Below are 12,210 nucleotides of genomic sequence, written 5' to 3'. Positions count from 1 at the left end.
CGACATACATGCAACGTGCAGCCCTTGGAAAGATCATGACAGCACAGCGCAGCACAGAGCTAGATTTCTGACGCCGTGTTCTTCCCAGAAGTGGCGCGAGGCACGTGTCTCGAGCATTTTTACAACAATGAATAGCGCCACTTTTCCTATTATAGAGGGGCTTTAACAATCGAACGCAAGGGGCTCCCTCTAGCTTTCGCATTGTGTATGGATTGCAGAGCCACAAACAAAGAGCAAACGTAATTTAGAAATGGGCTATAGTATTAGTACTCGTGGCAGATATCGTAAATACACTCTTAGAAAAAAGGGTATGGATAGTCCTCCCTTAGGGGAGGAACGGTCTTGTAACCTATGTTCCTTTAGAAAGGGAGAAACGTTCGTCCCTGAAGCAGGGAAGCAACGTTCCTCTGTCGCTTGCATCTCAATATGGCGGCCCCGAATCGAGCAAATCGAGCGAGCCCAATAAGGCTTAACCAGGACGCTACGTCTCTTGTACGGGATGAGAGCAGCAGCAAATAAAAGCGTCACACGAGCTTTCTGCAAACTGTGTTTATTTCCGAAGCCAGATTCCCCCCACAGGTACAGAAACTTGCGTTTCGAAAGCAGTTACTCAGTCTTCTCGTCGACAGCACTGCGATGTTAAACGGAGACAACCGATACCCAGTTACTTCGCGCACTTTGAATCTTACCTTTGGTGTTCCTCGAGTCACAATTCTTTCGTCAACCGCACATCACAGAGAAGGGCAAACTCAATTCGCGAAACCAAAAGATGCTCTCGAAAGAACAAACTCGAAGCCCACTGTTTATCGCGTAGCGTGAAAGGTTAAATCGCTAGCCAGCAGATGGCGGGGTCAAGCAGAGTAATTGCAAGCAGCTAGGCTAGGTGGCGCTTGGTACCGCCAAATTCATGTTCTACAAAAAATAATTAATTTTTTTCAAGCCACTGCTGCGCTTCAGAGCCCCTTTCCTGCGCTTGGGGATCCTCTACTATACACACACATTACACTTATTACAAGCATTAGGTGAACACACATTGAGCACATACACGGCACACACACTAATATTAATACAACGGAACACCACACTGACCCGAACACTACACCCGTGCTCTGCGTTTCCGTCTTTTATACTGGTCGTTTTGAACGTACGGAACTTTTCGGTGACCCCCTAAGCAATAAAAAATATTCCCAGCATGTTGATTTTTTTCCCAGCAATGTCATACCTCTGAAAGTATATTAAATGCCTCAAGGGATGAATCTCTTATTAAAAGTAAACGCTCGATCAAGCCGTAATTATTTGAAAGTCTATAAATCGAGCCGCCCTAATACGGTTCCAAGCCATGAGTTTGTTTCCCCACACGGCACGTCGTAGCCTGTATTTCTATTGGTTTTTCTATTTGTGCTGTTCGCGCAAAGCTGCAATTGCCGTCTTGAATTAATCTCTGTAGAGCGGATATTCACTCAGCTGGAAGTGATGCTTCACATGCTGAGAAATCGCTTTTCGATCAACTTGAATGCAGTCAAAGCCGCGACTTGCGGCAGGTGTTCAGTGTACGGAGCTACGCCGTGGCGAGCCCAAAAACGTCTAGCGCTCATCCCAGCGCGCCACTTGGAAGGCAGTTTCTCCAGGAACCGTAGTATATTTAAACAGCAAAATAAAGGGCAGCTTTTTTTTTTCGATTTTACCTTCTATTGTTTTTTAATGCCGGAATTCCATACTGTAAATATACGTACTTTCCGTCACGATTTCGTACTGTTCAGTCCTTGCCCCAGAGCGCAATCGCTCTCGGGGACGAGACAATTCCGACAGTCATATTGGCCATTGTACGATAGCGATAGGAGCTTCTACTGTTCAGACCAGCGTTCCAACATGACTATCCGCACGTTGATCGATTGCACGTAATCCCTCAAGCGGTATTAAACTTTTTAATGTAAAGCGGAATGTCAACCTGCGACACCCCGCCCCCTCATCACGGCCCGACCAACGGCATCAATGCCCGACAGTTTACGATCTCATATTGTTGTTACACCACTGATACGCGAACACACGGTCACATCGGCGATAATTCCAGTCTTCTGTTCACAACCCACAACACTGCCATCACGATGTTGCAGCTATGTAGCTGACACGCACAAATACAGAACCACGTTGAACGCCGGTTGCACTCGGCATCGGAAAACAGAACCGAACTCAGCGCGGAAGGCACCCAGGCAGCCGGCAGCAAAACCTGCCTGTCTTGGACGCAGTTCCTGCGGTTTCCATAACGTCGAAAACGTCGACACAGTTCCGCGTGGTTTCGCTACTGTAGCGACTGTAGTTCCATCGGTTCGCCGCGCGCGCGAGTCCCGCAATCCGGAGACGGCCATCCCCCAGTGTACGTGGCACTGCTGGCACTGCTCCGCAACTTCGCTGTTTCCAGCGGCTTCGTTTGCTCGTTTTATAAGATTAGTGATAAAAGCGTCAATGCAACCGAAATGTTCTGCACGTTTAGACTAGAAAACGGAATTACAGGCGGCCTTTACTGCCGCTGAAGCTCAATGAACTCAACAGCTATTTATTAAACAACGTGCGCGACCTGCTCGAAAAACGAAACCGAAAGAAGATGAGTCGGGAGGGCGAAAGCTTTCTCCGGTCTGCCTGGAGAAGGAGAAAAACGTTTCGTTCCTCCCCTTTTCTCGCGTCCGGTTGGGGGCGCGTCAGTAGAAGGGAGGAAGACGCGCCGTTGCTACTTTTTTCCTCCATTTTTTCTTAGAGAGTACATCGCAGGAGCACACTGAGATGTGTGGAGAGGAAGGAGACACCTGGGTTCTGAGTTTTAGTACTGACAAGTCTGGAGTAATGGTGTTGAACGACAAAAAGAGGAAAGCTCGAAAAATACAATACATCGAGATAGGCCAAGGGTCTTCAAACCCCGGCCAGCGGGCCAGATTGAGCCCCAGAGGCATTCCGGCCGGCCTGCCGATGGCCGCGGTCTTTCCAGTGACACCCGGTCCGCGACTCTCTGCTGTCAACGCAACACGCGCAATGTTAAAAAAAAAAAAAAAAAAAAAAAAACACGGCGCCGCGTGGCGTGCCAAAGCGCATGCGAAGATATATGAATGAAAGAAAACTTCATCAAAACGGGTGCTCTTTCTTCATATTTTGTAGCATACAAGTATGTGTAACCATCTCAAAAATTGATTTGCGTTCCCATGTATATGGTGCTTAGTATGCTGTGTCACAACTATTCCATATCATCATCATCAGATCTACCGTTCTCATACGTCTTCTGGCCTTTGTGCATATGCCAAAGTTTCTATGCACCTCGATTTATGCCTGGCGAGGTTCCTGGGTCAGTTATTTTGTAATGTCATAATTAGAGACATACTGGTTTTAAGAATATAATATAGGTATTCATCCACCTTCGTTCTCTTTACTTTGTGTTCTACTTTAACAGTTTCTACTTAAACGCTTATTGAGGTTTATTTAGAATATACACAATATATTTCCCTTTTTTTTTTTTCGACCCTCGGGACTGCAACACATCCCCGATCCGGCCATTTAGCGAAAAAGGCTGTAGACCCCTATAAGAGACAATGTAAAAATATGCAAATAACTGGAGGTATGGCTCAATGAATGAAAGAAATATATAGAGGAACATAATATACATATATTAGGAGAGTGCAAATGAATTCTACTAATATGAAACTCAAGGCACTATAGAACTAAAATAGAAATGAAGTGCTCAGGGGTATATGAAAAGGAGTTGGTACTAGGACTGTTTTTTAGCAATGGGGTACTGTGCATGAAATCTGAGGTTCAATCAAGATTAGAAATTCTACAAAGTAGCACAGGCAGGTTAGCACTGGGGACGTATGGGAACGTATTAAATGAACTGGCACAAAGGTACAAAGGATGGTCGTCCTTTGAGAGCAGGAAGGTAATTAGTGCTTTGAAAGTTAAAAAAAATAGAATGGAATGGAGGATACGCCGGATTCTTTTATGTTTAATCACGAGCATACTTCCTGTACCAGAAAGTATACGCGTGAATAAACATAAAAACTTTTAAACGCAATATATACGAACTGAACTCGAAAGCTAACATTTGAATGCCTACACACTGGTGATGGGGCTGAGCAGACTCGTTCAGTGGAAAAGAGACTAAAAGGAGCAAAAAAGGAAATTTGAGAGAGAAGAACACAAAATATATCAGGCCTAGTAATGTACAGGATCCAAAACCAGGACGTCAAAAAAAAAAACAAGTGTTTGATAATTCTCGGGAAAGCTATTAACTGTTCAATGCGAAAACGGCACTGTTAAGCACAGGCATACATGACTACCTAAATTTCAAGAGCTAGGCACATATGTGCCCTATGCCAGAGTGACAGTAAGAACTACAGCATGTTACATTGAAGTGCACGTGGATCATCCTGCCCTCCCTGAAGGATAAACTGATCTGGAGGGAGCACTGAGTTTTGATGGCCATGGAAGAACAAAGTAACAAAGGATCACAATCACAAAAAGTAGGTTAGAAGATTGGTGTGGAAGGTCTGGTGAAGCGTGATGATACACAAAATTCTTCGAGTGATGACTTAACAAGAGACTGAATTTATAGCAAGATTTAAAGTTGAGGAGTGTACATCCTTCTACGTCAGGTGTCGCGAGCTAACGCTCATTACAAAAGGTATAGCCAATACAATGCATGCATTCTTCCGTCCTACGATGGAAGACACGCGTGCTGAAAGGGATCTGGTCGTCTTCACATTGACTCGCAAATAAAATGAGCGGTCTCGAGAGGCCATCGCCCAACAGAAACGGCGGCCCACTGAGAATCAGCAGGTTCGTCATGCCAACGATACGCTGTTAAAGAGAGAAATGCGTTTCGTTAAGAACAAAGAAGCAAGGTTGGCTCGGTCTGCTACGACAATGGGCTGAGAGAGAACAAAGTTCGCTTCAATTTATTCGGAGAAATACGGCCTTCATAGAAAAAACGTCGAAATGCTGTCGCATTTAACCGTAGTCTGGAGCGAAGCACCGCAGAAGCCTGCCGTTTTTAGTCCAATTTATTATACCTAAATATATTATACTAACATGTGCCTAGAGAGTAAAGTCAAAGGATGGTAAAACATTCTATGAGCTCGAAATCAAATCTGCGATTCCGCCTGGTGGACAGTTTTACTCAAGATACTCGTTTATTTTAACAGTTGTTACGTTTGGAGACTAGCGCGAGAGGCTATGAAGGGTGTTAAATACTTGAACCAATACCTCCTTCTATTTTTTTGCAAAAAAAAAAAATGAACTCCAAAATCCAAATTTGGTGCCGTATATCCGGGGACGTATTGTTATTAGCACCGTAGCACTACTGGGTGGTATATTTGCGATGCAATGTCGGTATAAAATAAAATGTTGTCTCATTTTTATTTCGTAATCTTAACTATTGTACATACAATTTGTATATAATTAAGTTGCGTTGTACATGCGAAACGCCACCAAATCTGTATCGTACTTTTCTTGCTTTCACAATTATTCGTGGAATCTAAATTAACGTAATTTAAATATTATTTAGCACCCTCCATTTGGAAAAACTGACTCTCACGTTGTGAGCGGGCAGAGGGAAGGTGAATGAGGAAAACAACGGAGAATAGACATCGGGAGGTTTCTAAATACACTAATAATTGCCTAATGTTTAGTTTGTAAATACAAATAAACATTCCGCGTCGACTATGACCTAACGCTTCTGATTGTTTCAAGTTCGTTGTTGTTTTAGCCTAAATCTCAAAGAAACAAGGAAGGATCGGTAGTCGAAATTGTCAAAGCACCTTAGCTGGGAGCACGTCGAGCGAAAGTACTCCAGGGATCGTGGATTCAGTCCCTACCCTTGTCCGCTTCGATCGGGTGAGCGTCATATAGGCGTCTGTTCGTGTATCACTATTACCTGATGCACAGTAAAGACTAAATTAGCAGCCGTACTGATCTGTCTAATACTCTAGTTACACTAGCGCTTTCGACTGTCATTAAGCCAACGGTCATTGAAATCTTCCAGCCGTCATTGAGCTTAACTAAGTTGTCCAGTGTTACACGGTACGTAGGCCTAACAACCCCAATTGAGATGCGCGTCAAGAGACACCATTCAAACCGAAACTAAACCGAACCTGATATCAAATTACCATTTTTTTTTAATAGTGATGCAAATTAATTGTATACACACTTTTCATTTCATTACAAACTCTTAAAGCAAAATAAAATAAAATTATTTATTCTGTTTTTAGAGTAAATAAACAATAATCAGAACGTTTCACATGAATTTAAGCGCGAAAGACAAAACGAAAGTCCTATCGGCACCGACATTACAATGGCCGCCCTCGCGAGGCTTTGGCCACTGATCTCTATTGTAGTAGGCTGGATCGCGGATCGGGAGCCCGTCGGTGTCGCCACCGGCGGCCATTGCTTGACACCAGGCAATACACGCAAGTCTATGGGAGAAACGCACAAAGGTAAGAATATTGAAGCATGTACGCTGTGCTCGGAGGCGAGTATTTTATGGTGTGCTGCAATCCTTATGTCGGGTGTTTGGAGATCGAATCGGTATTTGTCAAACGTTCCAACGCCGATTAAATAAATCAAACATACCGGAGCACCCACGGCTGAGCTGGCAAGCTTGCTTTCGTAGTGGAGTAAATAAAGGAACATAACGTTAATAAGACCGTCCTCGAAGAAGCCCCGAAGTTGGCGAATGACAAAGAAGTTCCATCTCGACAGCGGCTTTCCGGTAGTGAGCCGATTCCGCGTAGCAAAGCCTTCGAGCTTGTCGTCTGCTAAACCCAACTCAACGTTACTAAAACACTCAGTTGGGAAACTCGCCGTCGAAACCTGGGCCGCTGGCGTCCACCGAGACCGAGCTAAATGCGACAACAGCGCCACTCTTTTTCGTTTGTCTGTACTATGGTCACCACGAGCTTTTTAAAAGCCTGTTTTTGCGTAAAAACAAACGGAAAAGACTCTTTTTGTATGAAATTTATTGGAGTTTAGTACCAAATGATGGGCGATGATGATTTTATCATCTTTAGTTCGCAAGGTTTTGCGGAACAATTAATATTGTATTTATAAAACCATGCCTCAGCGGGCCTTACAGGTAGCGCGTCTCGACCTAGGTGCATTTTAACTTCAGGAGTTAGCGCGGCGCGTCCGCCGGGGAGACGGGGGTTGAACCCTGTCAAAGCCAAAAATAGAAGTCACGTGAAGTTTCTCGAGTGGCCGCTGCGGGAGAAATGGTGGCGTTGTGTTCGTCATTAGCTCGGTGCTCGGAGACAGATTGGGACCATATTTTTAGGGCTGTCTCTATGGGAGTTTCCCAACTGAGTGTTTTAGTAACGTTGACCCAACTCAACAAAACCGCCACCGACTCCGCGGTGACCCTAGGTAACTCTCGCCTCATTGAGCTGCACTACAGCGGAGTCACTCTCCACCACAAAATATTTATTTATAAGAACTGCGAGCGCTGTCAGCTTTAATGTTTCTACGCAGGCTATTTGACGAGCTTATCGAAAAGCACCCAAAAGGTTTCAGTGCCAACAACAGCTTAGAGACGGGGGAAACGGCACTTTTTCTCGTTCTTCCCATAGAGTCCCATGCATTGGCTGGTGTCAATCAATGGCCGCCGGTGGCGACACTCGGCCCCAGCTGCCGAGGCCGCGGTCCGCGATCCAGCCTACTACAATAGAGATCAGTTGCTTTGGCCAACGTTACTAGTATTATGGTGCCTGGAACGCGTCTCCGACTGGTGTGCTTACCGGGTTCAAAAAAGTGGTCCCTCGATTTCCGCCTGATGACGTCACAGAAGTGTCATGCTGTCGCCTCTTGCGACCCTGGCGGCGCCCCAACAGTTGTGGTATAAGTGGCAGATGCCTGTTCTGCTGCAGGTCGCTTTCCACTGTGACAGTTCACGGAAGCTGCAGCAGCCGGAAGTTGGGACGCCTAAAGGGACGCCGTGACGAAAGCGACACTCGCGTTCGCTCGTGCTTTTCGCCAGCATTTCTACGGCCAACCGCCAGGATCGCGACAGGCAACAGCATGACACTCGCATCATTTGTTGCCACATTGGGACCACTTTTGACGTATGGGCGGGATAGGACGCTAAACACACCAGTCGAAGACGCGATCCAGGCACCATACTAGTATACCTCAGTTGTGGGACTCCCGCGGAAGGAGGTACCTCCCTCACTCACTTCAGTCTGCATCCCGTCGTTTGAAGCGCCATCTCGATTTTCATTTACAAACTCTGTGTTCTATAGAGTACGGTGGTGCGCCATCTAGACGCTGCGCTTCAAAACGTACGTATTCCACAGAATACACTGAAGTTCCCATAGCAGCCGTCCGGCGCGTCAAACGACGGGAGACGAGTCGTGGTGAGTGAGAGGGGGTACTGCTCGTGAAAGCATCGTCTATGAGCCGTTCCGCAACTGAGCTAATCTAATAACGTTCACATTGGGTTCCACGACGTGTCGTGATCGTTCTAGCCGCAGCTCCGGCCCCGAATCATACCTCATTCGACAATATTTGCTGCTACGATACTTTCTAGATACCTTCCCCAAACTTCCTCAATAGTAACTGCTCGGCTGGAGGTGGCAATGAATCGGCAAGCAGCAGACGCCGTCATCTTTGGCTCTATAGGATGTCCCAAGTCACCAGGCTCAATCTAAAATGAACCGTAGAAATCGACGCCTGCAAGTAGCAATGTAAATTTTTCGTCAAAGGTGTATTTCACAGGCAGTTCTTGTAAATTTAGTGGCCGTAGCTCCCTTTCTGCAAAAAAATTAGAGCCAAGAAACTTGCCAGGGTCAACGGCGGGCGACGACGCAGACGACCAAGTCGAGTTTCCGGGTGTGTTTGGCGCGCGTATTGACAGATGTCGTCGGGACCAGCGTCCGAAGGTGTAGCCGACCAGCTGAAGAAAGCAGACGACACTCAGACGAAATCCCTTGGCAGCAAAAGCGCCGTCGTTAAGCAAACACGTTTCTTTGTTTCTTTTTTCTTTTTTTTTTACTTTAAGTTTTGATTTTATTGTTCGCATTTATTTTTTAAACCAAAGATAGATTCCAAAAAGATTATGTTCATTTTAACAAACCACGGTGGTTGCGAGCAACCTCGATAAGGAGATAGCACCATCTATCAATACGAGCGCCAAACAGACCCGGCAACTCGACTTCGTCGTCTGCGTCGCCGCCCGCCGTTGACCCTGGCAAGTTTCTTGGTCATAGTTTTTACAAAAAGGGAGCTACGCTTTCTAATTTTACCTGAAAAAAACGAACTGTGAAATACACCTTTGGCAAAAAATTTGGATTGCTACGCGCAGGCGTCGACGCTTACGGCCCATTCTTGATCGAGCCTGGTGACTTGGGACACCTTATTTTTGGGCAAACCCCATCAGTTGTACTCCGTTTCACCTTAAGTTGTACCGCAGCGAATGCTAGAAGGACAAGTTCATGGCGTTGGAAAACAATAATGCAGCTGGCGCCTTCGGTGTCACATCACAACCCTAAGGATGCTTTCCTTGGACATTTTTTTTTCTCTGTTTGTTTCACAAATTTATATTTACCTACTTAATTGCATCAGTTAGCGTTCATGACCAGAAGCAAAACGCGACCTAAAGGTATTTGTTACTGCTCGCCAGGGACGCAGCTAAAGACTTGAGAACTAGTAATACTATGCTTCCTTGAAATCGATTAGCTCGTCAAGTGTAAATAAATTCGAGCAAAACTTAGGAATGCTTTTATTCCAAGCAGGAAAAAGTAATGTGAGCTTGCTTTTTTTTTTTTTGTTTCTAGATTAAAGTTTGAAATACCTGAATGCACAACTTTTTCGTTACTCATCTGAATCGCACAGTCATTCCGTATTCTAACTTTTTTTATTATTCAATGCAATTTAATTTTAATTTAATTTCAAATTTAAACCTGCACTCGGTATAAAATTCAGCACACAATGTGTCATCAGAGGCTTCGATAAAATAAATTGGATTAAGAAAAAAAAGATAGGTTCGAGCTAAATATATTTTGGCGTTTTCCTTTCAACTCAGACACGAGTTTGGGTATCTGTGAATAACCGGAAATAAAGCTTGAATCTCGTTAAATGTGCGTTGCAAAACTCAAGCTTTGTTGCAGAGTAAAGTAACTTTTCCATCGCATTGCGCACAATTTTAAGTATTCTCAAGCTTCCATGTTAAGTATTATATCATGAATTTAACCATAATCATACCACAATATTGGCCAGACGATCACACATGCGAGCACGCAGTCAAAACACACCTTGACAGGATTCATTCTCTAATGGCAGCCATACAAAACAAAACACATTTTTAAACAACAATCATGTCTTGCTACAAATAAAACATGATTCAAATAAAAAATTTATCTTTTAAAAAAATTGGTCCTGCATTTGCTTGGTTTTTTTTAAATATTCCCTGGTTCGAATGTATATACCGAATATTATCTTGTACACATAATATTTCATTTGTAAGCAATAAGAGCCAAGTTTGAGCTTTATCGTGATATCAAGGTCATTCAAATGTCTTACAGAGGTCACACGTAAGAACTTGCGAAACTTTGTCGAAAATTATGAAAGTAACACAATTCCACAATTTAAAAAAAAAATATTTGAAAAACGAATATGTTTTCAATCCATTAAGCATAATGAAATATATCTCGAGATAGTCACAGAATTTTTCTCAGTGCAGTAGTTCGAAAAACAAGAGAGTGAGCGCTGAAACATAGAATTCCCGAGAGGTGGCAGAAAACACGTTTTCGTCCTAATTAAAGCACGGTTTTCGGATCAACTTGTTCATTTTGGCCAAACATTAACTATATATTTTGGAGGAATTTCTTAAGTGAATGAGATAAGTACCCATTCATTAAAGAAATTCCTCCAAAACCAATCATTTATTTTTGGTCAAAATAACAAGCTTATCAAACTTCACTTCTATTTCTTCTTTTTTTTTTGGGGGGGGGGGGGGTAGTATTATTTATTGAAGCGGCCTAGTCAAAATCTGACATGTGTCTAAACTGTCGGGAAACGCATGTATGACCGCTCGCTATTTTGGCACTTCTCAAAATACTGCACTAGGATTCGTGTGTGAAACTCTCGAAATGAATTTTATTATGCTTAATAAAATGCAAAAAAAAGGTTTTAAAATAAAGAAGTTGAACTGTGCCCCTTGATGATGTTTAGCAAGCTTGGCGAATTCTTACGTGTGACCTTTTTAAGTTATTTTAATTACCTTTACGTCACTGGAGAGCTGCACACTAGCTTCTTTTACTGCGCGCAAATTCAATATTATATGTACAAAATATAATCCGTTATATACATTTGAAGGAGTGGATGTTTAGAAAATCTAGCAAATCTAAAACCAATATGTTTTAGAGAAAAAGATTTTTTTTGCATTATATTTTATTAGTGTACTTGGTTTCAATTTAGGTCCGAGCGCGGTCGATACTGTGAGCCGATGGGCCAATCAAACAGCAAAAAAAGCACAACGTCATGGCGTGCTCTTGGCAGTTGAAAGGACCAGCCTGTGTTCGCCGTCTTTCTATGCTTGCTCCTCCGCCGGCTAAACCTATCAAGCGCAGAGAGCACGCCATGACGCTGCACGTTTTGCACTGTTTGATTGGCCATTCGGCTCATAACATCGGCCACGCTCGGATCTAGGGTGAAACGAAGTATACCAAGGTATTATTGAGGTTCGTCAAAATATATAAAAAGTATATATATATTTAACTTAACATATATCCTTAAACAATTTAAATTGTGGTAACAGAGAAATTTAGTATACTCCGCAAAAATCTTTGCAGTTTTTTGTTGTCGTTTTTGCAGATGGAGCAGTATCATAATTTGCTACTAATAAAAAAGAACAAAAAAACAATGTTTTTGTAAAAATCGATTTTGAATTTATTAGGTTTTCAAAACATTCGCTCATTCAAATCTGTCTAACAATATTTTAGTTTGAACATATAATAATGAATATATCTGCAATAAGAAGAGTAAAATTCGAGCTTTCTGGTTATATTGAGGTCATTAAAATATCTTAAATAGGTCATCCGTAAAATCTTTATAAACTTCGACAAAAATCATTAAAGAGAAAATGCTCGTCTTTTTTTAAACTGCAATGTGTCTTTAAATTATTAAGCATAATGAAAATTATTTCGAGACTGTCACAGGAGATTTTTATTACAGTAGTCTGGC

Source organism: Ixodes scapularis, unplaced genomic scaffold, assembly GCF_016920785.2.
Source record: "Ixodes scapularis isolate PalLabHiFi unplaced genomic scaffold, ASM1692078v2 PGA_scaffold3__209_contigs__length_174095766, whole genome shotgun sequence".
Taxonomy (NCBI): domain Eukaryota; kingdom Metazoa; phylum Arthropoda; class Arachnida; order Ixodida; family Ixodidae; genus Ixodes; species Ixodes scapularis.
This window is presented reverse-complemented; position numbering follows the sequence as displayed.